Consider the following 27,992-nt stretch of genomic DNA (forward strand, 5'->3'; position numbering starts at 1 on the left):
AATGTGCAATAAATAGCATTATGTCTAAAATAACTGTACATACCTTAATTTAAAAATGCTTTATTGCTAAAAGTTGCTAATCATTATGTGAGCTTTCAGTGAGTCGTAATCAGTATTATAGATCACTGTAAAAACTATAACTAATGAGAAAGGTTGAATTTGTGAGAATTACTAAAATGTGACACAAAGATATGAAGTGAGCAAATGCTTTTGGAAAAATGGTGCCAATAGATGCTTGACAGAGGATTGCCACAGACCTTCAATCTTTAAAAAATGCAGTATCTGTGAAGTGCAATAAAATGCAGTGCAATATAATGAGGTATGCATGTAAATAAAATTAGAAGTGAAATTGGGAGCATTATATAACTGATACTACGGAAATACTAAGGTCCTGGGGCACCTGGGTGGCTCAGTCAGTTGAGCAGTTGACTTCAGCTCAGATCATGGTTCAAGCCCCACATCAGGCTCTGTGCTGACAGCTCAGAACCTGGAGCCTGCTTTGGATTCTGTATCTCCCTCTCTCTCTGCCCCTCCCCCACTCGTACTCTGTCTCTCCCTCTCTCAAAAATAAACAAACAGTAAAAAAATGTTTTTAAATAAAAAAAGAAATAACTAAGGTCTTAAGAGACTACTATGAATGATTATATGACAGAAATCAGATAGCCTAGAAGAAACTGATATGTCTCAGCAAACCTACCAAGACTGAATCAGGAAGAAATGGAAAATCTGAACAGACCAATAACAAATAAAGAGATTACAGCCATAATCAAAAATTTCACAACACAGAAAACCTTAGGGCCAGATAGCTTCACTGGCAAATTCTACCAAACATTTAAAAGAATTAATGCCAAACCTACTAAAACTCTTCCAAAAAATTGAAGAGGAAAGGATGCTTCCAATGTTATTCTGTGAGGACAAGCATTACCCTAACACTAAGCCAGATATGGACAATATAAAAAAGTTATGAACCAATATCCCTGATAAGTGTAGATGTAAAAATTCTCAACAAAATACAGCAAACTAAATTCAGAAACACATTAAAAAGATTGTACATCTTGACGAAGTGGGATTTATCCCTAGGATGGAAGGATAGTTCAACATATGCAGATTAGTAAATCAATAATGAAATGAAAGACAAAAATCAGACAATCATCTCAGTAGATGCAGAAAAAGCATTTCACAAAATACAACATCATTTATGATAAAAACTCCCAACAAAGTATGTATAAAGGGAACATACCTCAGTATAATAAAGGCCAGCAAGCCCACAACTAACATCATACTGAGTGGTGAAAAGCTCCAATGTTAGGATGAAGACAGCTTTTACCACTGTTATTCAGTATAGTACTGGAAGCCCTAGCTAGAGCAGTTAGGCAACACAAAGAAATAAACAGTATCCAAATTGAAAAGGAGGAAGTAAATTTGTCATTATTTGCAGATGACATTATTTTTATGTGTAGAAAATCCCAAAGACACAACCAAAAAACTGTTGGAACAAAACAATGAATTTAGTAATCTTGCAGAATACAAAATCAACATACAGAAATCTGTTGCATTTCTATATACTAATAATGAAACATTTGCAAAAGAAATAAAACTATCCCATCACAATAGCACCAAAACACATGATATATCTATGAATAATTGCACCAAGGAAATGAAAGATGAGACAAGAAAGCTGTTTACAGAAATCAAAAAAAAGACAAAAACAGGTAGAAAGACATCTTGTGTTCCTAGGTAGGAAGAATTAATATTGTGAAGATGTCCATACTCTCTAAGGTCATCTATAGATGCAACACAATTTCTATCAAAATTCAATGGAATTCTTCACAGAAAAAAAATTTCCGAAAATTTGTATGGAGCAAGACCCTGAATAGTCAAAGCAATCCTGAGAAAGAAGAACAAAGCCAGAAGCATCACACTTCCTGATCTCAAACTATACTAGAAACATTTAGTAATTAAAACACTATGGTATTAGCATAAATATAGGCACATACCAATGGAACAGAATGGAGAGGCCATAATTAGATAAGTCAACTAATATTCCATAAGGGAGCCAAGAATACCTAATGGTGAAAGGATAGTTTCTTTTACAGATTTGGGAAAACTGGATAGCCACATGCTGAAAAATGAAATTGAATCCCTGTCTTCTCACAAAAATTAACTTGAAATAGATCAAAGACTTACATATAAGACCTGATACCAGGGGCACCTGGGTGGCTCAGTTGGTTGAGCGTTGGGCTTTGGCGCAGGTCATGATCTCCGTGAGTTTGAGCCCTGCATCGGGCTCTGTGCTGACAGGTTGGAGCCTGGAGCCTGCTTATGATTCTGTGTCTCCCTCTCTCTAACCCCACTCAGTCTCTGTCTCTCAAAAATGAATAAATATTAAAAAAAAAAAAAAGACCTGATACCATAAAACTTTTTGAAAAAAATACAGGGAAGAAGCATTGGTTGGCGACAATTTTTTGGCTATATCACCAAAAGCACAAATAACGAGGGCAAAAATCAATAATTGGAACTACTTCAAACTTAAAAGTTTTAGCACAGCAAAAGAAATACTAAACATAATGAAAAGGCTACCTACAGAATGGGAGAAAATATTTGCAAATCACATCAGATAAGGGCCAATATCCAAAATATAAAAAATAACTCCTACAGCTCAAGAATAACAACAACAGAAACCAATTAGATTTAAAAGATGGGCAGAGGAAGTAAAGAGACATTTTTCCAAGTAAAGAAGACATTCAAATGGCTAACAAGTAATGAAAAGATGCCCAAGAATACTAATCATCAGGAAAATGCAAATCAAATAGCGCAATGAGCTATTGCCTCACACCTGTTAGAATAGCTGTCATCAAAAAGATGAGAGATAACAAGTGTTGGTGAGGATGTGTAGAAAAGGGAGCCATTGTACACTGTTGATGGGAATGTAAATTATTTCATCCACTGTGGAAAGCAGTGTGGAGATTCCTCAAAGAGTTAAAATTAATCTATATGCTCCAATAATTCCACTTCTAGGTATACACCCAGAGGACATGAAAACAGAATATCAGAGAGATTTGCACTCCAGTGTTTACTTCAAGCATTCACAGTAGCCAAGATGGAAAACAACTTAACCCATGAAACAGTTTAATGGATAAAGAGGATGTGGTATCATATATGCAATGGAATATTATTCAACCACAAGAAATAAGGACATGTTGCCTTTTGTCAAAACATGGATTGATCTTGAGGACATTGTGCCTGTGAGATGAGTCAGATAGAAAAATACAAATACTGCGTGATAGTACCTATATGTGGAATCTAAAAAAACCTAAACTCAAAAACAGAGTGAAATGGTAGTTACCAGGAGCTGGAGTATGGAGGAATAGGAGACATGTGTAAAGGTACAGACTTGTAACTAGATCAAAAATAAGGCCTGGAGATCTAATGCACAGTTTAGTGAATAGACAACCATATTGTATTATAATCATCAACTTACTAAGTGACTAACATCTTGATTATTCCTATGACAAAAAGAAGAAATTATAAGTGTGGGATTTAGTAGAGGTACTAACTATTGCTACAATGACAGTTACATTACAGTACATAAATGTATCAAATTAACATGTATATCTTAAATTTAATGATGTTATATGTCAAACATTTCAAATAAATAAACACATACACACATACATGTTAAGGACATACTCACCATATGACCCAGCAGTCTTTATTCTAAGCATTTACCCGGATGAACTGAAAACTTAGGTTCTCACAAAATCTTGAACATGGAAGTTCAGAGCAATTTTGCTCATAGCCTCCCCAAACTGGAATTAGCCCAGAAGTCCTTCAGCCAATGGAATATTCTCAGTTAAAAGAAAACAAAAACAAAAAAAAAACAAAAAACAAAAAACAAAACAAAACCTATTGATCCATGCAACAATGTGGATGAATCTTAAATGTATTTTGCTAAGTGAAAGAAGTCAGAACCAAGTATATTATAATTTTGTCATGATAGAAAACAGATCAGTGGTTGACAAAGGTTAGACTAAGGGATTGATGGCAAAGGGGCAACATGAGCTTTTAGGGAACTGTCCTTTATGTGCTGTAACAGTGGACACATACTTTTGTTAAATCCTACAGAACTATGCACCCCAAAGAGTGAATTTTACTCTATGCACATTTAAATAAATCAACGAAATAAGGGGTATGTCAGGGGGAACTCAAGACAGATATGGACTGTAGTAGATGATATAACTTCACTGAAGGGTTTGAGGAAAAGGAAGCTTACCTAAGTAACTTTGTAAAGCAGTCTTGGGTGAACTTCTGTAAGGCTAAAGACAAAAAACTATATACAAGCATGTTATTCTAGTTGGTAAATTTGTTTCTCATAGCTTCATGGCTTAGCAGTTTTGAAAGCACGTTGCATATGTACTGTTGTTTGAACAAATAAGTAAATATATATCACAATGTAGAAACTGAGAGCCAGGGAAGAATGAAGTTACAGATAAGCAATGGGAAATACTAAAATGAATTCTGTGGTGCTGTATTGGAGTTCAGTCTATCAGTGTGAACTTATGTGCTTTATATACACACACATATACATATATACGTACAGGTAGACATATTTAAGCAAGCAATGTACAAATAAATGTATGTTTACTTTCCTATGTCTGTCCACTGAGGGGGCGTAGAAGCAGTGAGCAACAAGCACACTTAGTGCCTAGCTCTTGGATTCCAAAAGCATACTCCAGTGAATCAAACGAGGGCTACTTGGTAAAATGGAGCTGTGACCATGGCAGAGAAAATATAAAAAATGCCTGACACATCTTGTATTATCAGGAAATAAGGAAGTGTTCAGAAAACGTTGGGAGGGGAAGATCCAAAGGACCCATTTAATCTGAAAGTGTTTTGTGGGGCCAAAGCTGGAATGATTGGAGCAATGAAATAAAGAATGATAATATTGGATTATAACCCACAAAATAAAATAAATATCCATGAATACATATTGATACAGATACATGATTGAATAAATTAACAGTAAAAAAACCCAGCTTTTCCTTAGAGAAGAATTCCAACAAATGTAGAAGGAATGAAGGAAATAGAAAATCATCCTTTAGTTTATGACAGTAATAATTGCTGAAGGCAAGATCCATCAATGAGTGTTAAAATTAATGAGAAACAGGATATATTTGTATGACTTTGAAATATTTTCCCTCCAAATATGTGTTAATTACACAGGTCTGAGGCCTGTAGAAGTAGTAAAGAAGTAAGACTGAAAACTAAGTTGTTTAAGGGTGAAAAAAACCAAACGTTTGTCATTTTGTTAGTTACTTTGTGTAGACTGCTGACAGTTTTGTGGTTTCAGTCTTGTTCACTCTGAACACACTAGGACATGGGTAGCTTTCCCCCAAAGTATGAGGTGAGTGTGGACTGCTTTTAGCCAAGGATGAGAGTCAACTATCCTAGTGGTATACTGGATGGCATTTTTGGAGAGCTGGATTTTGGAGCAGGAGAAAAGGAGGATGGCAAAAATTAAAGAAAAAGACTAATTTTTTTTTCACAGAGAAAGTGTATAGACTCCCTGCCAAATTGTGTTTTAGTTGCATCTTGCCTTTGCAGATGATTTAACATAACCTGTTTGGGAATGACGTAACTTTACTACTCTTACCTGTTTTGACTACATCGCGTGAGAGAAAGAACTGTGGCCCACATCTTTCTTCAGGGCTTTTTGCGGAAGTGACTCAATACATTGTTTCTGGATTTACTTGCTGTCCCTCCCTAATATGCCAGCTCAGTGTGCTTTGGAATTTTCCAGGTACGTTATTAGAGGATGAAGTGCAGGAGGAAGGCCAGAGCATGGGCTCGTTGTGGTTGGGGGAGGGTTCCGGTGATTGTCCAGGGAAACACTGAAAGTGACCCAAATGGAGTAAGGATAAAACAGTTACCTGAAATAAATACGTACCAAACACTGAAAATTACTAATCATATTTAAGTATCTTTTATGATTATATTTAAAAATTTATGAATTTAAAAATCATAATTTTATGATTATATTTAAAAGTTAAATTATATTTAAAAAATTATGTTTAAAATGTAAGCTGAGGTTCTTTTTAGCATGCATGGATCTCAGCACCTTTTTTTTGTGTGTGCCTGTGTCAGGAACACAGTGTTCTGTTAAGTCATTCAGTGATGAAAATTGCTGTCTTGCTGCCAGCCAGGGCCAAGTTCATTCAGATAAGTTTCAATGTAGGTTCTGAACAGAGTGAGGAATGCTCCTCTTGTCTTTGCATGGTAGGTGAATCTGGAGGATTGTTTTATTTTTCAGGGATATGTTTTTTTTGTTTTAAGATTTCAGATTGCAAACAGTGCTTGATACTGATAGCACTGAAATACCACGACTCACTTAACCATACCAGACAAGTATATGCTACACACTGTATGGACTCTGCTGTGTCATTTAAGGTATTCGGTTTTACCACCGAAGAAAACATATATTCAGAAAGTGCTTTTCTCAGTCACATATATGAATTAAAAATTAGGAAAGGTGGATTAAGAAGCAGGAAAAATGCAGTGCCTGATAACAGATGTATATCATCAAGATATATTAAAAGTATTTTATTCATTTCTTCATTTATTGGAAGGAATGGTTCTTTCTCATTATTTTTCTCATTTACTATCTGTTTTCCAATCACAGAAATGCATTCACTCTGTTGTGTTCAGTATGCAGTAAGTATATAGGAAGCTAAAGATTAGAACAGTTTTGCACGAAAATTATACATATTTGATCTAATTTTTTCCCCAAATATTTAATTTGCATATGTGTAAATGAGTGAACAAACATATCTTGCCGTATAACTAGCTCATTAGATCATCAGAAGATAACTTTTTTCCTATTCATTGCAACATGTAACCAAGGTGATTAGTTTGTGTGGATACTGATGAAGGTTTTAAAGAAGGCCTTAGTGTCTGTTGGAATATGTGATTTCTTCGCTAATGTCTGATAATGTTTCTTTTTTTGTGATTAATCACTGTCTTTCTTATTCATTAATGCTTTTCTAAAATCTGGCAGGATGCCTGTCCTCAGCTGCTCACTGTGTACTCATCATAACCTGGCTAGTCAGTGGGTAATGGTCATAGGTCAGAGTTGTAATGATGGAACAGTTAGGTCTGGGAACCTATTCTATAGTATAAAGAATACATAAAGCAAATAAATCATAAACATATACTTTTACAGACACATGTTAAGTATTTAAAACCAAACATGTTATCAAAAAGCTATAAAATGAACATTTCTTTGGGGCATTGTTTTGCAATGGGTTATGTTGGCTGGGCTTCCAGTGAAGCTTGATAAGAAGAAATTTTTTTGCCCGTTAAGTCTTCCTTTGGCAAAAATAGTCATTTATTGTACTTTTAAGTACCTCCGAACAACATTAAATATTTTTTATGTAGATTGAATATGCGCGAATTTCTCAGAAAATCTTAGAGTGGTAAATATTGGAAAGAGTATATTATGAGACACAGTGTAGTTGTTAGTTGAGAGTTAGGATTTGGGTATTTCATCACCCTAGTACTCTTCCTGCTTCCACAGTGCACTTTGTCATAGCTTCCAGTGATCATTGCTCTACCTGCCTTTCTTCCCAGCTAGGCTGCAGGTTTCTTATGGCCTAGCATCGTCATGGATAAGTGAATAAATAAGTGAGGTAGAGGCAAGGCTTGCAGATCGATAGTGGCAGTGATTTTTTAAGACTTATATACTCATGAGTTAAATACCTACATACATGGTGAAAGCATACATAACTAAATGTACCTAAATATTCAAGTCTTATGGAAATAGAATTGGTGATATTATATTTTTTATTCTATATTCCTTTAAATTTCTCTACTTTTATCATAATTTTATGCCTGTAATGAGGATGATCCCTTACTTTACAAAGTAAAGGGATTGAAGTTGCTATCATGGGCACATAATTTGTCATTTAGTGACAGCTTCTTCTGAGTGTCCATCAATACACAGTTGAGAATACTTAAAATATGCATCCTGATATAATAAGAATTTTCAACCATGAGAAAAATTAACTGGAAAAAGATTCTGTACCCAATTAGGAAAAATAGTTAAAGAAATGAGTGTGTAATAAGCATGCATGATCACATGGCTCAGTGATTTGAAAACCTATTACAGGGTTTTATGTAATAATTAAATTTTAAGTAGACTGCTCATTAACAAAGCTAATGTATCCCATGGGTTGAATGTGTGATTATGATCTGTATAACTTATATTTCCAGAAAAAAATTTTTTGATGAGAAACATTACTGAACAAACAACACATTTGTCATGGGCAGCAGCATAAAGCCCTAGAAAATTTTGGATGCTAAACTTCAGTTTTAAAAACTTATATTTTGTGTAAGGGTGCTGCAGAATCTATTTTACGTCTATTTTGTCATTCAGTTTTCACAGTGACCCTGTTGAGATGAGTATTACTGTCTTCATTTTGCCTCTTGGATAACATGGCTATATCCCAAGTTAAAAACTTGCCTGGCATATTACTCTGCTGGTAAGGGGCAGATGAGAACAACGGATGGAATCTTTGAATTAGATCATAAAAGAAGAAGCATCTCCTGTGTTCTACTAGTCAGTTTAAGTTGAGTGCTCATGTAAAAGGTTTTGAATTCTTAAATAAATAGGAAATTAAGGAATAGGGGGGAAAGTATGAATTTATCAACCAAGCTTCTAAGAGACACATTAAATTTTCTATCTTCATCTTTTACTTAGACTCTTCCATCCAAATTTCTGGCCCTTGGCACATTTTGCTATTTGGATCTAAGGGAGGGAAAATCATCCACCATGGTTCCATGTCCTAACACCCATTCCCTCGCTATGTGTCAAAACTGGCTGTGCTTATCTTGCCTGTGTGGGAGACAGTGCTGTGTTCTGCTCAGTGTATATCTGGTAGTTTTTCAAGACATCCCACTTGGTTCTAGGGTATCTACCTGAAAGAATGACCGAAGTTGAGGGGTTTAGGAAGGTCAAGAGAAGGAGGAAATTTGCTTAAGTCAAATTTCTTTTATTTTTTCTTCATCATTTCACGGTGGTTATGGATTACATTCTTTCTGTAGTATCAAGATAGCATTTCTTTCTTACCATACAATTTCTGGTTCTTTTATTTTATTGAGCTGAACGTCTAAGAAGGAATGCAAATTGAGCCTCAAACACATTTCCATATATATGTGCTTTTATTTTGTTTTTCACTTATAAGAAGGAAATTTGCAGTCTGGAATTTGGAATTCTGAAAAAAATGGGGAAGGAAATGAGGAGGAAGTAAAGAGAAAGAAAAGAAAGATCTCTCATGTGTTGATACAGAGTTTTAAAGGTGCATGAAAGTGAGTAAATGACATTACAGAACATTCAATATAAATATGTTTATCTGTGGTTTAAGCAGATTTGTGTGTATTTAGTCACTAAAATACATGTGACTCACATGTGTTTTATTCTGATAATCTTTGTTCTCCAAAAGAAGTGACGAGTTGCCACCCTTACTTAACAAATCTGTTGACAAGTAAATTGGGCTTTTGCCAGACCTTTTTTATGTTTTTAATTTTAAAGACATAAATATTGAGAGAATATCTTACGTTTCCCCAAAATAATTGTATATCAAAAGTGATAGCTTTAAATTGAAAGCATTAAAATACAAAGTAGCTTTCCTAAAATGCCCCCCAGAAAAGTTGTAGCGGGTAGAAAGGTGGGTGAACTAGAGGTGAAGGAGTTGAATAAGCTGAAAGTATGAAGTGGCAAAAATAGAAATAGAAGAGGCAGAGGTAAAAGATAGCTCCAGGCATGGGGGCTAAGGGAGAGGGGATTCTTTTGAGGATCATATATTGACATCTTTGAATCTTTGCTTATGCTGAAATATCCATCCCAAACCCTCCAGCGTCATCTTTTTCTCACCCAAATTACTGTTCTCTCCCACTTGTTTCCACAGAATTGTTTTTATAGTTAATACATCTCTATAGTCCTTGATGGTGAAATTGTGTGTTGTAAAGCTTTGTATTTTTGAGGACTTGGCAAGTTGCCTACAGTGAGTGAACAATAAATATTAAAAAACAAAACAAATAAAATGATAGCTTTACAATGTGCAATTACTCCTGAGTTTGGCCCATTTTCCTGTGGTGGCAGGAGACAGGACCTAACACAAATGTTCTTAATTTAATCAATCAACATTAAGATTTGAGGCTTAGAACTCCCTATACCCACCCCCAGCCCCAACAGTCTTATGAAATGAAAATGATTAAATAAAATCACTTTTTTTTCCCCTGTCTGTAGTTGTCTCTAAACATGGAGTGGCATTGGTTTAGACTGTCTGATAACAATTTCTCAGGTCAAGAGCGCTCACATTTTGATCCTTATATTCACTGGGAAAAATTTTTTTTTTCAATATATGAAGTTTATTGTCAAATTGGTTTCTATACAACACCCAGTGCTCATCCCAAAAGGTGCCCTCCTCAATACCCATCACCCACCCTCCCCTCCCTCCCACCCCCCATCAACCCTCAGTTTGTTCTCAGTTTCTAACAGTCTCTTATGCTTTGGCTCTCTCCCACTCTAACCTCTTTTTTTTTTTTTTTTTTTTTTCTTCCCCTCCCCCATGGGTTTCTGTTAAGTTTCTCAGGATCCACATAAGAGTGAAACCATATGGTATTTGTCTTTCTCTGTATGGCTTATTTCACTTAGCATCACACTCTCCAGTTCCATCCACGTTGCTACAAAAGGCCATATTTCATTCTTTCTCATTGCCACGTAGTATTCCATTGTGTATATAAACCACAATTTCTTTATCCATTCATCAGTTGATGGATCAGTGGGAAAATTTTAAAGATTTTGTGTTCCTTTCTTTTTTGTGGGTTTTTGTCCTGCCCATAGATGTTTACATTTAGAAGTTATAATGTAGGATGCACACACCTATCTTATTGAATTTTTTCTGTATTGTTAATTCATAATCATAATAAGCTTACTATAGTATATAGCTGGAGATAATTAGCGGTAACATGTTTGTGTAATTTATTTTCATTTTAAGATACTAAGTCTAGTATGACTGGGATTTCATAGATATCTGGTGATGAGAATTAGCCACAGAGGTTTCAGACCTTCTATAAATTTTAGTGTGGTTCTATTTTATATTATTAACCATAGCACTATCACTTCTGTCCCACTCTGTTGGGACATTCTATTAGTTCCAAACCTCAACAACTTCTCTTCTTTGAAAAACACCACAGGTCAAGGCTGTTTAGGAGTCCCAAGTCCTAGTTTTGTGTACCAGAGTACTTTGTAACGGAGCCTGAGAGAGCCTTTCTTTTTGGGTACACCTACAGGGGCAAAAATGAAAAGAGAGGTGATAAATACAGGATAGTGATTTTATGTCTTATATTTTCTGTAGTGATGAGGGTGGGGTATGCATTTGTTTTAATTATTTTTCCTATTTTCCTAGACCGTAACCACTGTAGGTAAACTTGAGATTTTGATCACGTAACATTATGCCCTATATGGGGCGCCTGGGTGGCGCAGTCGGTTAAGCGTCCGACTTCAGCCAGGTCACGATCTCGCGGTCCGTGAGTTCGAGCCCCGCGTCAGGCTCTGGGCTGATGGCTCGGAGCCTGGAGCCTGTTTCCGATTCTGTGTCTCCCTCTCTCTCTGCCCCTCCCCCGTTCATGCTCTGTCTCTCTCTGTCCCAAAAATAAATAAAAAACGTTGAAAAAAAAAATTTTTAAAAAAAACATTATACCCTATAGAGTTTATAAATGTTCTGTAATTTAGGGTGGAGATCATCCCTTCTCTGAAGAAAATACAGTCATTGTGTTTTGCGTATATCTTTTGTGCCTCAAAAATATGTCATGAATGGTGGTTCTCATTTTGGAATATACCACTAGCCTTATCCTCCCAGGTACCCTTCCTGCTCCAAAAAAATGGATCCTCAGTAACAAGCCATAACAGTGTGATCAGGATTGACTTTCATACCATATTGTATGTATATACGTATGCATATATGTAAAACTGTTTGAAAGAGGGTGGAGTGGTTCATCACTCTGTTTTACAGGAATGGAGAGACTGGCTCTCCCAGAAGACAGGCAGTAAGAATCAGGTGCTCCATTTCATTGCTATGTGGCTAGTTATTTCTCAGTAGTCCATAGGCAGCCAAGCCAGATATCACCCTCAAACTGTAATTCTGTAAGCCTGGAGAAGTTTATTCTGCTCACCTTGTTTGTTATTGATTCATTTTAACTATTTAAGAACAAGTTCCAGGGTAGGAAGCCTGTGAATGCCTGTGGACCCAGGTGGCTGGTACAAGCCAGGAGGGTCCAGAGGGCCTCCCTGGCTGAGCACAAGGACCATGAACAAGCTGCAGTCAGCTGTTGCTTTGTAAGAATGTGATTCCAGCTTTGCCACATCCTCTCAATTTCAAGAGAATCTGTCAATCCAGATCTGTATGTGTAATCTCCCAATTTCTACATGTAACTAGTTCAAATGAAAAATAGAAACCACATGTGAAACACTCTTTAGGGAAAAAACTAAAAACAAAGCCTTATCCACTGGTTGCTGGTTTGCATCTTGTGCTTTTTAAAATTTTATTTATTTTTTTATTTTTTGAGAGAGAGAGAGAGCGTGCACAAGCACAAATGGGAGAAGGACAGAGAGAGAGAGGGAGAGAGAGGATCCCAAGTAGCCTCTGTGCTCAGCGTGGTCTGACACAGAGCTTGAACCCACCATTGTGAGATCATAACCTGAGCCGAAGTCAAGAGCCAGATGCCCAACCAACTGAGCCACCAAGGTGCCCTGTCTTGTGCTTTAAAATATCTTGTGGTGCCCATCAGCCTTGTTCTTGGTACTGTCAGATCATAAACATGGCTTTGGTGTTGTTTGCGTTCATGGTAGGATAAGGCTGATTAGCCAGCATTTATTGTTTATGGTGAGGAGACATATATTTTTTTCACAATGCCCTCGTGCTTTTTAATACTGAAAATAAGTGATGAATGGAGTGCCTGGGTGATTCAGTTGGTTAAGCTTCCAACTACAGCTCGCACGATCTCATGGTTTGTGAGTTCAAGCCCCACATTGGGCTCTCTGTTGTCAGCACAGAGCCTGCTTTGGATCCTCTGCCTCCCTCTATCTCTGCCCCTCCCCTGCTCTCTCTTTCTCTCTCAAAAAAATAAATAAAAACGTTTAAGAACAACAAAAAAAAGGTGATGAGTGATACTGATGACACTAAAAAAATACAACTGATAAATGAATGAAATGACCACAGTTACATAAAAGGAGGTATCTAAAGTACTAGTGCTGTGACCTTACACAGTTTCATAACCTCTCTGACTTCAGTTTTATCATCCCTAAAAGGGGCTAGTAATGTCTGCTATCAGAGCTCCTTGTCAAGTTCAGGTGGGGCAACATAAGGATGAAAGTGCTTGTAAATGATAAAGTATTACAGGAGTTTGTCATAGCAGTAAGTCATTTTATTAATAATTCAGTTTTTGTGGTGTAGCCACTATAGAAAACAGTAATGGAAGTTCTGTAGCCTGTAGCCTGACAGATGTGGAAGTGGAGTGCTGGGGGTGCAGTGTGGAGTGTATGTGTGCATACATGCCTGGATGAGTGTGCATGTACGTGCACACTCCTCTGATGTTGGCATAGTAGAGGCCTGCCTTGCTGGCTCAGAAAACAGCTTGTGATGTTGTGCCTGAGAGGCTGTGAAGTGAGTTGGCCTCCCTCTTTTGCATGGTACTGACAGAACTGCTTGCAGCGTTTTTAAAGACCAGCAGTGATTGTGATGTGCAGCAGGATCCAAAGCTCCCATTTCAAATGCTATTACAGCGTTAGTGGGAGTCGGACCAGTAGGTCTTCCTCTGTGCTCTGTAGTTACATGTTAGCCATATTAGATTCTTTTTTTAAGCTTGATTTTATTTATTTTGGGAAAGAGAGGGCAGGCATGCACACACAAGTTGGGGAGGAGGAGAGAGAGGGGGAGAGAATCCCAAGCAGTCTCCATGCTGTCAGTGTGGAGCCCGACTGGAGCTCAGTTTCATGAACTGTTGGATCATGATCTGAGCTGAAATCGAGAGTTGGACACTTAACCGACTGAGCTACCAAGGTGCCCCCATGTCAGGTTTATTCTATTTGTAGAATATACATTGGGTTTTCCTTTTTTTTTTTTTTTTAAAGAAATGAACTAGGTACACAAAAAATGTAAAAAGAAAAACACCCACAAATCTACTCAGCCTGAGAAATAAAACAATTGAGGGAAATTCAGGCTCTTTCCACCCATCTTTACCCATGTTCTTTTTTACTGGCGGGGATCGCCATTATAGACCAAATCCTGTCCCACCTTCAGGTGGTCGGCTCACATGTCTTCTTCTCTACCCAATGAGCTGACAAAGCAGTGAGTTTATTGGGGGTCATGTCACAGTAAGCCCTAGGGGAATCCTATAGGCTAATTCATGTGGCAAAAAAGTAACTGTAAAGGAATTACAAGACATAGAAGCTTCAGGTAGGATTTTTTGTTTATTTAGGTAGAAAAATATTTCGGACTCTTCACTTCTTGATTTCTCTTTTTTCCTTGTCCCCTGCCGTAGCCTCTGGCAGTGTCTCAAGAAGAACACTTGTTGGATGGCTACGTTCCATGTGCATGTTTGGAAGCATAATAGGTATTCACGTTATCCTGTAATATTTAAAAAGATACTCACTTTCTGATTTTGTTATTCAGAAGAGCAGAAACATGCTCTGTGCAGCAATTCCATGTGGGGGCCATAGAGCTCACATTTAGTGATGAGAATGTGGTGACAAGCTACCAGAATCTGGGTGATTTACTGTACTGTCTCTCTCATTCCTCCCCACCTCCCTTTCTCTCTCCCTCTCTCTCTCATTGGGTTAAAGGAAAATCACTCTCTTCCGGCAAAGTTCTGCAAGCTATTCAGGGGACATAAAGAAAGGTGGCTGATGTGTCGTAGAGTCTACAACATTCATTGAAAGATAGGAATTTGTGTTCCAAGTATACTTGGATTACTATTTCGTGGAGAAGGGGGAAAGGGGGAATAAGCTCTCAGTGTCTGTTATTGCTCCTATGAAAGAATTGTTCTTCGGTTAATTATGAAATAAAACATTTGGTTTATGATAAGAGTATATTACATATTTTTCCTAGAACAGTAAGTGATCACCTTAACCCTTGTAGACTACACCTGACCCTAGCTCCTCCCAAACTATTGCATGGCTTCTGCTTTTTTGGCCATCAAACCAAGGGTCCTGTGAGCTGAGTGTTCTTGTAGGTGCCTCTTGCTTCCTTGATCCAGACTCAGGAGCTTGAGCCTCCTGGCGGCTCTCAGTTGAAATTCACTTGAAGAGCCATTGCCATCATTGGACTAATCTGGGCTGAAGGTTATCAGAACAACCCTAGCTATTGTTCCAAGCAGTGTTCTGGTTTTACTCCTTGTTTTTCTTTTTTTTAATTGATGTATAATTGGCATATAATACTATATCACTTTCAGATACATAATGTAGTGATTTCATATTTGTATATATTGCAAAATGATCACCACAATAAGTCCAGTTAATATCTGCCAGGCAGTGTGTTTGATCTTACAGCTTCAAAGCCACTTTTGTTTTTCTTACACTTAAGGTATAGAACCTACTCCTGGATGAGGGACTAATCCACTGGTTGGCTAGGTCCACTCAGTTGTTTAATTACCAATTGGCAGGTGCCACTTTCTCTTCAGTTCACGGATAGAATTCTCATTTGGAAAATAGCCAGTCTTCCTTTGATTTCTTTCAGTTCTGACAAATCTTACACTCTATGATTTGAATTTCCAAAGTTCTGTATGTTTTTCTGCAAGTCTTTTTAGTGGCATTTCCGGTAAAGCAAACCTTATTATCCAAGAATGTTTATTAAAGTGCATCTTCATCTTTAATAAGGAAGTGAGTTTATTTTATGGTCAGAGCTTGTCTTAGATCCATAAATACTTCAGAGCCTCAAGTGAGTTTCCAAGCTTTCCCTGCATGCACATAGGCAGGTAGCAAATGGATACTCTTATTAATTTGTTTTTAATTAAAAAAATATTTAATGTTTATTTTTGAGAGAGAGAGAGAGTGTGAGCAGGGAAGGGGCAGAGAGAGAGGGAGACACAGAATCCAAAGCAGGCCCCAGGCCCTGAGCTGTCAGCACAGAACCTGATGTGGGGCTCGAACCCACAAACTGTGAGATCATGCCCTGAGCTGAAGTCAGACACTTAACTGACTGAGCCACCTAGGTGCCCCTTGTTTTTAATTTTTTTAATTGAAATATATTCTGAGAGCTGTTGGAGGGGAGGTGGGTGGGAAGATGGGCTAAATGGGTGATGGGTATTGAGGGCACTTGTTGAGATGAGCATTGGGTGTTGTATGTAAGTGCTGAATCACTGGGTTCTACTCCTGAAACCAATACTATGTTGTGTGTTAACTAATTTGAATTTAAATAAGTAAATTAAAAAAATAGAAGATAAAACGTCATATAAATGTGTACAGAAAGCAAAATTGAAAAAAATTTAAAATCAATTTCAACCAAAAAATTGAAATACATTCAACATACAGCAGTGTGTAAATTTAAGGTGTACGTGGTACTTTGATACATTACATATGTAATATGATTGCCATTGTAGCGATAGTTAGCATCTCTATAACCTTATATAATTCTCATTTCTTCTTAGAGGTTAGGATAGCTTCTAGTTTTTTAGCAAGTTTGGTGATTATAATACAATGTTGTTGTCTATTTTCACTCTACTGTACATTTCAGTCTCTAGGACTTATTTGCTACTTGTTGTAAGTTTGTACCCTTAGACAATATCTGCCTTGTCCCCCCTCATTCCCTGGGAACCACCATTTAGTTCTCCATTTTTATGAGTTTAGCATTTTTAGATTACACATATAAGTGACATCATTCAGTGTTTGTTTTTCTTTGCCTGACTTATTTCACTTAGCATAATGTGCTTTACATCCGTCCATGTGGTTGCAAATGGCAGGATTGTGTGTGGGTGCCACCTAGGCAGAGCCCCCTGCAAGCTTCCTCCTCTGCCCTCATGCACCTGTGGCTTGTTCTCTCAGCTTGTGTCTGTGCTGTGTACATACAGCACAGCACTTGTAACTAAAGAAGGAGTCCACAAATGTTTGGGGCGTATTATTTGTATAGCTTGCTTTCTTCTGCCAGAAGACCTGTATCAGGAAAAGACATATATGCATATTTCTGGACGTATCAAGCTTCTTCTGGGCCATTGCTTTATGGACAAATTTGCCCCATTCCCACTTTGCAGAGGTAGGTTTGCCCCAGCCTCCTTAGGTATCAGCTTCATAAGGTCTGCATGCCTCACTCCTGATGGCACTCCTCACTCCTGTACCATTTACTCAGTTTCCTTCCCCCATAGGCAAACAGTATTATTAAATTCTTCCAGAAATTTAAGTAGATGCATGTGAAGATTTATTCTCCAGCCCTTTTAAACAAATGGCAGCATGCTTGTCACTTGAAGTACACGTGTAGTGTGCCCAAATCTTTTCATGGTGACACAGGAAGTCTCCCTTTTATCACCCTGGGGCAGCATTCTAGCATGTGGTGATACCCTCATCTATTTAGCCATTCTTCTGTGGGTGGACTTTCAGATCATTTCCCATCTTTTCTTAACGAAGCTGAGTTATTTACTCTTATGCACATGCCATTCTGCATGTGAAGTGTTTTTCCAAGTACCATTCCTCTTCCTACTTTGAAATTTCCTTTACCCTGTGCCCTTAATGTCTAGAAGAAGTGGTTTATTTTCCTAGTCTGTTTTCCATATACTCCCATTACCTGCATTTAAACATTAGATAAATTGACTTGTATGCAACTCTGGACTGTTATGTGTACTACTGACTCATTCCTGTAGAGACCAGAGTGGATGGCCTACTTTATTAATCTCTATTTTAAAGACTGCTCTTCTAGGCAAGGGGAGAGAGATTATAAAAAGAGATGAAATTAGGAATGGAGATATAGATTGGATTGTGGGAGAAAACCACTGTTTGCTTAACTTCTTATGTGTGCTGCATAAGAAACTGAGGGATATGAAAAAGAATATACAGTTATCCCTTGAAGAACACAGGGGTTAGGGGCACTGAGCACCCCCCCTCCTCCTGCTCAGCTGAAAATCTGAATATAACTTTTGACTTGCTAGAACTTAACTATTAATAACCTGCTGTTGACTAGAAACCCCACTCATAACATAAGCAGTCAGTTAATACATATTTTGCATGTTATATCTATTATATATTGTATCATTACAAATTGAGCTAGAGGAAAATATATTAAAATCATGGGAAAAAGAAAATGTGTACCATATTAATAAAATACATGTGGACTTGCACAGTTCAGACATGAGTCGGCTATATATGTATGTGTACTTTACACACACACAGGTCTTGATAATAGCAGGGAAGGTAAATGGCCCTACTTAACAGTGGTAGGAGTGGAGTGAGACAAAGAGAACACCAGATGGCAACAGGTGTGGAGGGCTTAAGGCGACTGTGGGTGAGAGTAAGAAAAGCCTTTGTGGAGCTAACCCCCCAAGGGTGAGATGTGTCTTGCTGCGAGAGCCCTGAGCAGAGGCCTGTGGCTGGGATGAGAAAGGGAGGTGGCCAAGAGGTGGCTGTGTGCTGTGTAGTAGGATGATAGGGTTCCACGGTGAGTATGGGGCCCAAGGAATGGCTGGGTGTTGGAATGAGGGGCCACTGTGGTTCTGGAGTGGATAACACTGAATGTAGGGGGGGGGGACTTTACTGGTAGGCCTGTTAAGATGGGGCGTGTGTGCACATGGACAGAAAGAATAGAAAGTTCAGGGAGGTCAGGTTAGGAGACCAGAGTTTTTAATGAACTTGTTCTAGACACAGTATACTTGAGAATGGAGGGAGGAGTGAATTGTTAAGTTTATTGATGAATTAGTTTCAGTTCAGTTTGATGTCAAAGAGATTATAGAGTAAAAGAATAATCACACTAAAGCTGAGATCCTGGAGCACTGGTTACTTGGTAATGGAAATCTGAGAAAGGGGTAACTCTGAAGGGATTTATCAGTTCAGTTTTATCATGTGACATTGACTAAGACACTCAAGCATAAATGTCTCTTTGGCATTTGCAAAGATGAGTGGATTAAGTGTAAAAGGGCTAGAGGTAGAAACTTTGAAAGTTGTCCGTAATTTTTGGATTTTGCACTATAAGGACTGAAAAATAAAGTCCTTATATAAAGAGAACTCACATACCCTATTTCCAATCAGTGCTATAAAATTCTTGCTTCATTCCAAGAGTACGAGTGGGAGAGAGGGGCAGAAGGGGGGGGGGGAGGGTTGGCAGAAAGAGAGAGAGACAGAGACAGAGACAGAGACAGAGAGACACACAGAGAGAGAGAGAGAGAATATCCCAAGCAGGCTCCATGCCCAGTATAGAGCCTGATGTAGGGCTCGATCCCACAACCCTGGAACCATGGCCTGAGCCCAAGTCAGGAGTTGGACACTCAACCGACTGAGCCACCCAGGGGCCCCTTGTGTTTTCTTTATAAACTGCAGTACGTGGAATTCTAAAATGACTTCCAACATCCCCACTCCCTGTTGTGCCCTGCATAATCCCTGAGACTGTGTAGGATGGAGTTTACTCTCACGATTAGATTTTGTTGTGTGGCACAGTAGACATTAAGAAGAGAATCCTCGGTGGGTCTGACCTGATCCTATGAGCCATTTAAATCTGGGTCTAGAGGTCAGAGACAGAAAATTAGAGCAGGAGAGGGATTTATGTACTACTGTTGGTTTAAAGTTGGAAGGGGCCACAAGTCAAAGAATGTGGCAGCATCTGGGAGCTCAGTGTGTACCCTGGCTGACAGCCAGCACAGAAATAATCATAAAACCTCAAGGAGCTGAACTGTGCCAACAGAAGAGTGATCTTGGAATTGGATTTTTCTCCAGACCCTCCAAAGGAGACCTAATCCCACCCAACAACTTATTTTTAACTTGGTGATACCCTGAGCAGAGGATTCAGTTAGAACATGCAAGACTTCTGGCCTATAGAACGATGAGCTCATAAATGAGTGTGGCTATAAGCCACTGAGTTTGTGGTAACTTGTCTACACAGTAGTAGAAAACTAATACAATGTTTGTGAGCAGCAGTTGATGGAGACAACAGGTATACATCATTGTATAAACCCACATATTTAAGGGGCACCTGGGTGGCTCAGTCGGTTAAGCGTCTGACTTCAGTTCAGGTCATGATTTCACAGTTTGTGAATTTAAGCCTTGCATCGGGCTCTCTGCTCCGAGAGCAGAGCTTGCTTCAGATCCTCTGTCTCCTTCTCTCTCTGCCCCTCCCCTGCTCACATGTGTGCACGTGTGTGCACTCTCTGTCAAAAATAAACAAACATTTATTTAAAAACCTACCTATTTAAGATAGGGGGAGTATGTCAATAAAAGGAAGTTAAATAGCTGACAAAAAAATTCTACCACCCTGGTGTGTCCTAGCATATTCACAGGTTCATCTCTACCACCCAAACCTCTTATTTGACCCCCCTGGCTGATAAGTGCTGATATAGCACTTATTTGAGCCCCCTGGATCTGGCTTTGTGCCCTATGGCACTTAGTGCTCCTTCCTTTAATAGCACTTAATATACTATGTTGTAACAGATTATTCCTTGTCCATAACCAGCATGAGTTTCACTCAGTATTGTAGTAGGATCATCTAGCAGAGTACTTGGTGGTCAGGAAGCATTTATTAAATGAATGAAGGTAAGGAAGGAAATACTAGTTGGAGATAAAAGGGCAGCTGAAGAAAAATGGGAAGAAAGGAAGATAGAGATCATAAGAACACAGTGATCCAAAAGCCAAAGTAGAAACTGTAGGATGATGGACATCAGTGGTTATTACAGAGTCAGAAGGAATTGAGAAGTCAAAAAGATGATTTTGCTAGGGAGATTCCCAGTCCTGAATGCAGATTGTTCATAGTAGAATAGTGAATGCTAAAACAAGATTTGAGTGATAATTAACCACAGACCCTCAGTGCCTCACAGTGTCTTGCAGAGGTGATTGTGGTGTGGTCTTGATGTAAAGAGAGAAGGTGGCATGGTGGATACACTTCACACTCACTTTCCTTACACAGGAAAGAAAGTCACATGGTCTTTTATGAAAAATTGTTAGCAGTTTCTTTCTTTTTAATATATGGAGGCTACTATGGACTAAAAGCAAACATGCCTGTAATAAATACTGTTTCTGCTTAATGGTAGAAAAGATCTGCTCTATGCATAATTTACAAGCATCAGAAAAAGAATTCTGGGCATGATAAAAAAAAATTAAAAGAGAGATAAGCAGCCAGGATATGAAGTCCCTATTGAGTTCCTAATATGTACCAATTATAGGGATAGAAACAACTCTCACTAAAGTTTCCTTAAGCCCTATTATGTGAAAGTTGTATTACAGTAAAAACGATAGCTTGGGCTATTTCATATAACACCAAACAACTGACTGGTAACGTGTCCTCTGTGATAGGGTACATTTTGTGGGCAAGTGGAAATAAACTTTAGGAGAAGTTAGCCATTTGGTATACAGAGACGAGAAGCTTATTATGGGATGGGCTTGTACATGAAGAGGACATTGCAGGACATCATAAAACAAAGAGAAATATGACTAAGATTCTTACAGTGTGTAGGAGCAGATGAATGCGTGTTCTTCCTCTGTTCCTTTCAGTCGGTATCATCATCAGACATCTTTCCAGAAGATCTTTCTGTAAGGAACAGAAGATACTGACAGATCCTAACAGAAAGACAGTTAATGTAGACATGATTTGGCTTTTGTGGGCGAACTTTGCCCCAGACTGCATTGGGAAAGCTTCATATTTACAATTAATGATAACCTGAATATACTACTTAATGTTTTAGTATGTTTGAGATCATAAGTAGTTTTTTCAGATTTTCTCAAGTTCTTGAGACACTTAATTTTCCCTCTTGACTTCCTCTTCATCTTAGAAACTGCAATTTCCTTTGTAGGAACAGCTTCCTGCTGGGTGCTGTTCTCTTTGGCCACTTCTGTCTTGGATGCCCTGTGTTTTTACCTAAACCCATAAATGCATTGCAACACTATTCCATTTCATCATCCTATGAATTGAGAAAGTCTAGCAGGAAATCACAAGTTGACTGTCTCCAACAAAAGCCTCATGTTTCTTGGTTGCTGTGTCATGGTAGGCAGTTGGTATTCTGAATGGCAGTTATTAAGAGGACACTTTGTAGAAAAAAACTTATTTTCTAAGGATATATTTAAGAGGCTAATCATCTTGGAAACAGAGTACATGTGGAAAGAAAATATTTTCACCAGTGTCTAAAAAAGATCCTATTTCCAGTGCTGTTTTCCCTTATGGACATATTAAATTCCTTAATTTACAACAGTGACTTTTGATTTGTCTATTTGTTTTTATTTTTACAGATGTTTTGTGTGTTTCCTCACCCTCCCAATTTTGAGTCTTTTTCTTTAACAGAGTGGAAAGAGATCTCCATTAATTTTATATTTCATCTTCTCTTGTGTTCTGCACACTCTGTTGTGTACTGTTAATCTTTTCTGTGCAGGAGCTGATTTCATTATTATCTTTTGGAAAGGTAGTTTCCTAGATATAACAATGGGTCAGAACAGAAGTGGTCAACCTTTCAAGTGAATAGTCTCTTAAAATTTTTGTTGTGGTCTCCTGGGGCCTCCTTTTGTGTGTATGACATCTAATGTAAAAAGAAATGTCTCCTCACCCTCCAAAGCAGAAGGAACCTCTTTAGTTTCCTTCTCTATCAACTGCAGAAGTGGTGTAAAGTTTATTTCCCCTTTGTTGATATTCAGATGGAACAGTTGTCCCTGGGGCTCCCAACACATTAGGGAAAGGTATTTGTGAAAAAAACATATTTTTCTGCTGTTGTTATTCAGAGATCAGATAGAGAGAAGTTTTCAGTAAGTAATATGGCCAAAGTTAATTTATTTCACATTCTATCCTATAGTAAATTCCTCTAAGTTAATCTATATTCTTAGAGCCATGCAAACCAAGTTGGGGTTTCATGAAGCTAAAAGTCTCAAAGAAAGGACAGACATGTATACAGATACTTTTAGTACATAGAAAAGGGTGCAATGTATGGTGATTAAAAAAAAAAAAAAAAAAAAAAAAAAAAAAGCTCTCTGTGGGTTAGGAAAAAACTCCATGGTAGTTACATGCTAAAAGAAGTATAGGAAAATATCAGTGGTAGAATCTAGATGATAGATAGGTGGGTGCTTGCTATAAAATTTACTCATAGAATGTTGGGGTTGGAGAGAAAGGCTTTGATGAAGGATACTTGAACAAAATCTTCAACATTGAGTAGAAGTGGCCAAGTAGGCAAGAAGGAGGAAGTACATTCCAGATAAAAGAAATAGTATGAGGAAAAGAGAAGGGAGAGGAAGGGAGCGGAGGGGAAAGGGAAAGAGAAGGGGAAGGAAAGGAAGAGCATTCTGGGGAAATTCAGTATTTTGGTGCAACTGAGTTAGGTTTTTTAATGGAAGAGCAGTACGAAATGAGATTAGAGAATTAATATCATGAGGGCCTTGAATGTCAAACTGTTTGCTTTTTATTTATGCCTGCAAAAGACAGAGTTCTTTCTCCATATTTAACAAAACAAAACTCACACCTTTCTTGACTATGCTTTTCCTGCAGGTTCTGCTTCATTCCCCAGACCCCATGTAACATAAAATTTCTTGAGACATGTGTCTAAGTTTGCTGTCTCTAATGTCTCTCTAATGTCTCTCCTCCATCTCCTGTGCAGCTTTATTCCTTCCCCAATGGTGCTATTCCCTAAGGCCACCAAGGACCTACACAGGGTTCAATCCAAAGGCAAACTATCTATCATCATCCTACGTGGCTTATCAGCAGCATTGACACTACTGATCATTTGTTCTTCCTTAAAAAGTACAATTAGAGATTTTTTTTTTTGAGGGATGACGATGAAAACCATCAAAGTATAATTGTTGCTTCATGAAACTGTTGTTTCAATTGTAGATGTATGTCTTGCCAGCTGAAATGTATACTGTGGTCAAAAGCAGTTTGAAAACATTAAAAAAAATTTTTTTTTAGTGTTTATTTTTGAGAGAGAGAGAGAGAGAGAGAGAGAGAGCGAGAGCGAGAGAGCGTGAGCGTGAGCAGGGGAGGGGCAGAGAGAGAGGGAGACACAGAATCTGAAGCAGGCTCCAGGCTGAGCTGTCAGCAGGGCTCGAACCCGATGCAGGGCTCGAACCCATGAACTGTGAGATCGTGACCTGAGCTGAAGTCGGATGCTTAACTGACTGAGCCACCCAGGTGCCCTGAAGACATTTTAAAACTCTAACAGAACATAAGAGTTAAGAGCATGGATGACATGGTTTCACGTGAGCCAGGTTGGAGTCCCAGTTGTTGTTACTCTGTACCTGGAAGCAAATAACTTAACCTTTTTGGGCCTTCTCTGTAAAGTGTGTATAAAAAAAAAAAACAAAAAAAAAACCTATCTTATGGGACTACAGTAATGATCAAAAGAGATCATGAAAATAAAGCCTCGGGCATATAGTAGGTTGCTTCCAAAGGCGGGTGGGAGTACGCATCACTCATAAATGGCTAAATTCTACCAGGTGGTTAGAAATCTCTGCCTGGAACTTTCTGGGTTATGGTAATCACCTTTTATCCTAATTCCATATATCATTTGCCCTCTGGCTCTGCCATACTGATTACATCACAGCTTCCCAAACCCGATAGCCTCATTCCTCCATATTTCTGCTCTTGCTGTTGTCTTTGCTTAGAGTGCTCTCTTCCTGCCAACCTCTGCCTCACCTGTGAAAGATGGACGCATTTTTAAGTCACTTCTTCTGGGAAGACTTTCCCATCAAACTTCCTTGCCCATAAACTTGGTCTTGCTCCCTGTGTATCCTCCCCTGCCCCATGTCTTCTGTAACACCTGTTACTCTTTATGCCACTGATATGTTTGCTTTTCCTTTCCTTCCTCAACATTGTAAGTTTCTTGAGGTCAAGCTTAACTGTCTCATTTATTTTTTGTCCCCAGCTAGAACAATGCCTGGTATATAGTATACATGTAATTAAAGTTTGCTTGGCAGATAAGGATAGAAAGTTTTGCAATTTGCATAACCAGTGCTCGGCATCAGGGATACTGTCCCTGTTCTTAAATACCTTACAGTGCTTTTTATGCTCTTTTAATCCTCATGATGACTTTGTGAAGTAGATATTATTGTTCTTCTTCTCTAATTTGAGACATTGAGGCTCAGAATGGTTAAAAATTTTATCCAGGTTATACCACTAGTAGATACTGAAGCTAGAATTTACTACAAATTAAGTCAGAATTTACAGGTCTCTGACTCAAGTGGCAGTTCATTTTCCTCTGCATCAATATGAAGATGTCTTGTTCACTCGTATATTTCCCATATTGACTAGAGCATTTCTTTTTATGTACATGACAATGAATTAAAATTTCTTTTAAGTGAATCAGTGTCAAAAGTCGGTCATTTTCTGCCAGGAATAATACTTTTCCAAATGATATGTAATCTGAAAGAACTAACACAATGTCCAAAATTCTTAGCTGGAGTTAAGTACTGTGGTAGGTGTAAAGAAAATGAAAAGGAAGAGGTATTAGAATTAGAATAAGGTTCTTCAGGAATGCATTCCTTAATTATCAAGCTAGTGATGTAATTGTGGGAAATGGGGGTAAACAGTAAAATATTCAGATCACTGCTATGGAACATATTCCTGAAATGGAATTATAAAACTTGATTGAAAATCTGTAGTCATCAGAGAAGTAGTATTTCAAATAGTGCTGCTAGTTTTAATTAAAGATAAATCATGAAGATTACAACTTTCTCTTAATTGAAAGTCCTAATTAAAAAAAAAACATGTTTTTAAAAAATTCCATGGGCTAATCCCCTAAATTAACCGTTTTTATTTCAAAAGTTATAGGGACTATCATGTGTAACACTTATTTAGAGCACTCCACCAAAAGTCTGCTAGAACTGATCCATGAACTCAGCAAAGTCGCAGGATACAAAATCAATGTACAGAAATCAGTTGCATCCTTATACACTAATAATGAAGCAACAGAAAGACAAATAAAGAAACTGGTCTCATTTACAACTGCACCAAGGACCATAAAATACCTAGGAATAAACCTAACCAAAGATGTAAAAGTTCCGTATGCTGAAAACTATAGAAAGCTTATGAAGGAAATTGAAGAAGATACAAAGAAATGGAAAAACATTCCATGCTCATGGATTGGAAGAATAAATATTGTTAAAATGTCAATACTACCCAAAGCTATCTACACATTCAATGCAATTACAATCAAAATTGCACCAGCATTCTTCTTGAAGCTAGAACAAGCAATCCTAAAATTTGTATGGAACCATAGAGGACCCCAAATAGCCAAAGTAATATTGACAAAGAAAACCAAAGCAGGAGGCATCACAATCCCAGACTTTAGCCTCTACTACAAAGCTGTCATCATCAAGACAGCATGGTATTGGCACAAAAACAGACACATAGACCAATGGAATAGAATAGAAACCCCAGAATTAGACCCACAAAAGTATGGCCAACTAATCTTTGACAAAGCAGGAAAGACTATCCAATGGAAAAAAGACAGTCTCTTTAACAAATAGTGCTGGGAGAACTGGACAGCAACATGCAGAAGAATGAAACTAGACCACTTTCTCACACCATTCACAAAAATAAACTCAAAATGGATAAAGGACCTGAATGTGAGACAGGAAACCATCAAAACCCTAGAGGAGAAAGCAGGAAAAAAACCTTTCTGGCCTCAGCCACAGCAATTTCTTACTTGACACATCTCCAAAGGCAAGGGAATTGAAAGCAAAATGAACTAGGGACCTCATCAAGCTAAAAAGCTTCTGCACTGCAAAGGAAACAATCAACAAAACTAGAAGGCAACCGATGGAATGGGAAAAGATATTTGCAAATGACATATCAGACAAAGGGCTAGTATCCAAAATCTATAAAGAACTCACCAAACTCCACCCCCGGAAAAAAAAAAAAATCCAGTGAAGAAATGGGCAGAAGACATGAATAGACACTTTTCTAAAGAAGACACCCAGATGGCCAATAGGCACATGAAAAGACGCTCAACGTCGCTCCTCATCAGGGAAATACAAATCAAAACCACACTTAGATACCACCTCATGCCAGTCAGAATGGCTAAAATGAACAAATCAGGAGACTATAGATGCTGGAGAGGATGTGGAGAAACGGGAACCCTCTTGCACTGTTGGGAATGCAAACTGGTGCAGCTGCTCTGGAAAACAGTGTGGAGGTTCCTCAAAAAATTAAAAATAGATCTCCCCTATGACCCAGCAATAGCACTGCTAGGAATTTACCCAAGGGACACAGGAGTGCTGATGCATAGGGGCACTTGTACCCCAATGTTTATAGCGGCACTTTCAACCGTAGCCAAATTATGAAAAGAGCCTAAATGTCCATCAACTGACGAATGGATAAAGAAGATGTGGTTTATATATACAATGGAATGTTACTGGGCAATGAGAAAGAATGAAATCTGGCCATTTGTAGCAACGTGGATGGAACTGGAGAGTGTTGTGCTAAGTGAAATAAGTCAGGCAGAGAAAGACAGATACATATGTTTTCACTCATATGTGGATCATGAGAAACTTAACAGAAGACCAGGGGGGAGGGGAAGAGGGTAAAAAAAAAAAAGTTACAGAGAGGGAAGGACGTAAACCATAAGAGAGTTTTAAATACTGAGAACAAACTGAGGGTTGATGGGGGGTGGGGGAGAGGGGAAAGTGGGTGATGGGCATTGAGGAGGGCACCTGTTGGGATGAGCACTGGGTGTTGTATGGAAACCAATTTGACAATAAATTATATATATATATATATATATATATATATATATATATATATATATATATAAAATTAAGTAAAAATTAAAAAAAAGAATGA

At 38.1% G+C, this 27,992-nt stretch overlaps 1 protein-coding gene and 1 long non-coding RNA gene across 8 annotated transcripts in view; one reads left to right on the forward strand and one right to left on the reverse strand.

Moving 5' to 3' along the window:
- SPIDR (scaffold protein involved in DNA repair) overlaps positions 1–27,992 on the forward strand; it is a 487,671-nt gene that overhangs the window by 124,308 nt on the left and 335,371 nt on the right. For 2 of the 6 annotated variants that reach the window (XM_060610480.3, XM_078441888.2), the window contains exon 1: positions 11,809–11,998. The exons of the other annotated variants lie outside the window; for them this stretch is intronic. The gene's annotated coding sequence lies outside the window, so the exon portion shown is untranslated. Of the gene's footprint in view, positions 1–11,808; positions 11,999–27,992 lie in introns of those variants that run through there. 6 annotated transcript variants of the gene reach the window in all.
- The window catches only part of LOC132664034 (uncharacterized), a 71,668-nt gene continuing 54,301 nt past the window's right edge, over positions 10,626–27,992 (reverse strand). The window contains exons 4-5 of one of the 2 annotated variants that reach the window (XR_013553583.2): positions 21,684–21,767; positions 10,626–11,343 (exon numbers count right to left, since the gene is read on the reverse strand). This is a non-coding gene — a long non-coding RNA (uncharacterized LOC132664034). Of the gene's footprint in view, positions 11,344–20,652; positions 21,768–27,992 lie in introns of those variants that run through there. The other variant, XR_013553582.2, reaches the window with a different exon arrangement.

The sequence above is a fragment of the Panthera onca genome, chromosome F2, assembly GCF_046562875.1.
Source record: "Panthera onca isolate mPanOnc1 chromosome F2, mPanOnc1 haplotype 2, whole genome shotgun sequence".
NCBI classification, from domain to species: Eukaryota; Metazoa; Chordata; class Mammalia; order Carnivora; family Felidae; genus Panthera; species Panthera onca.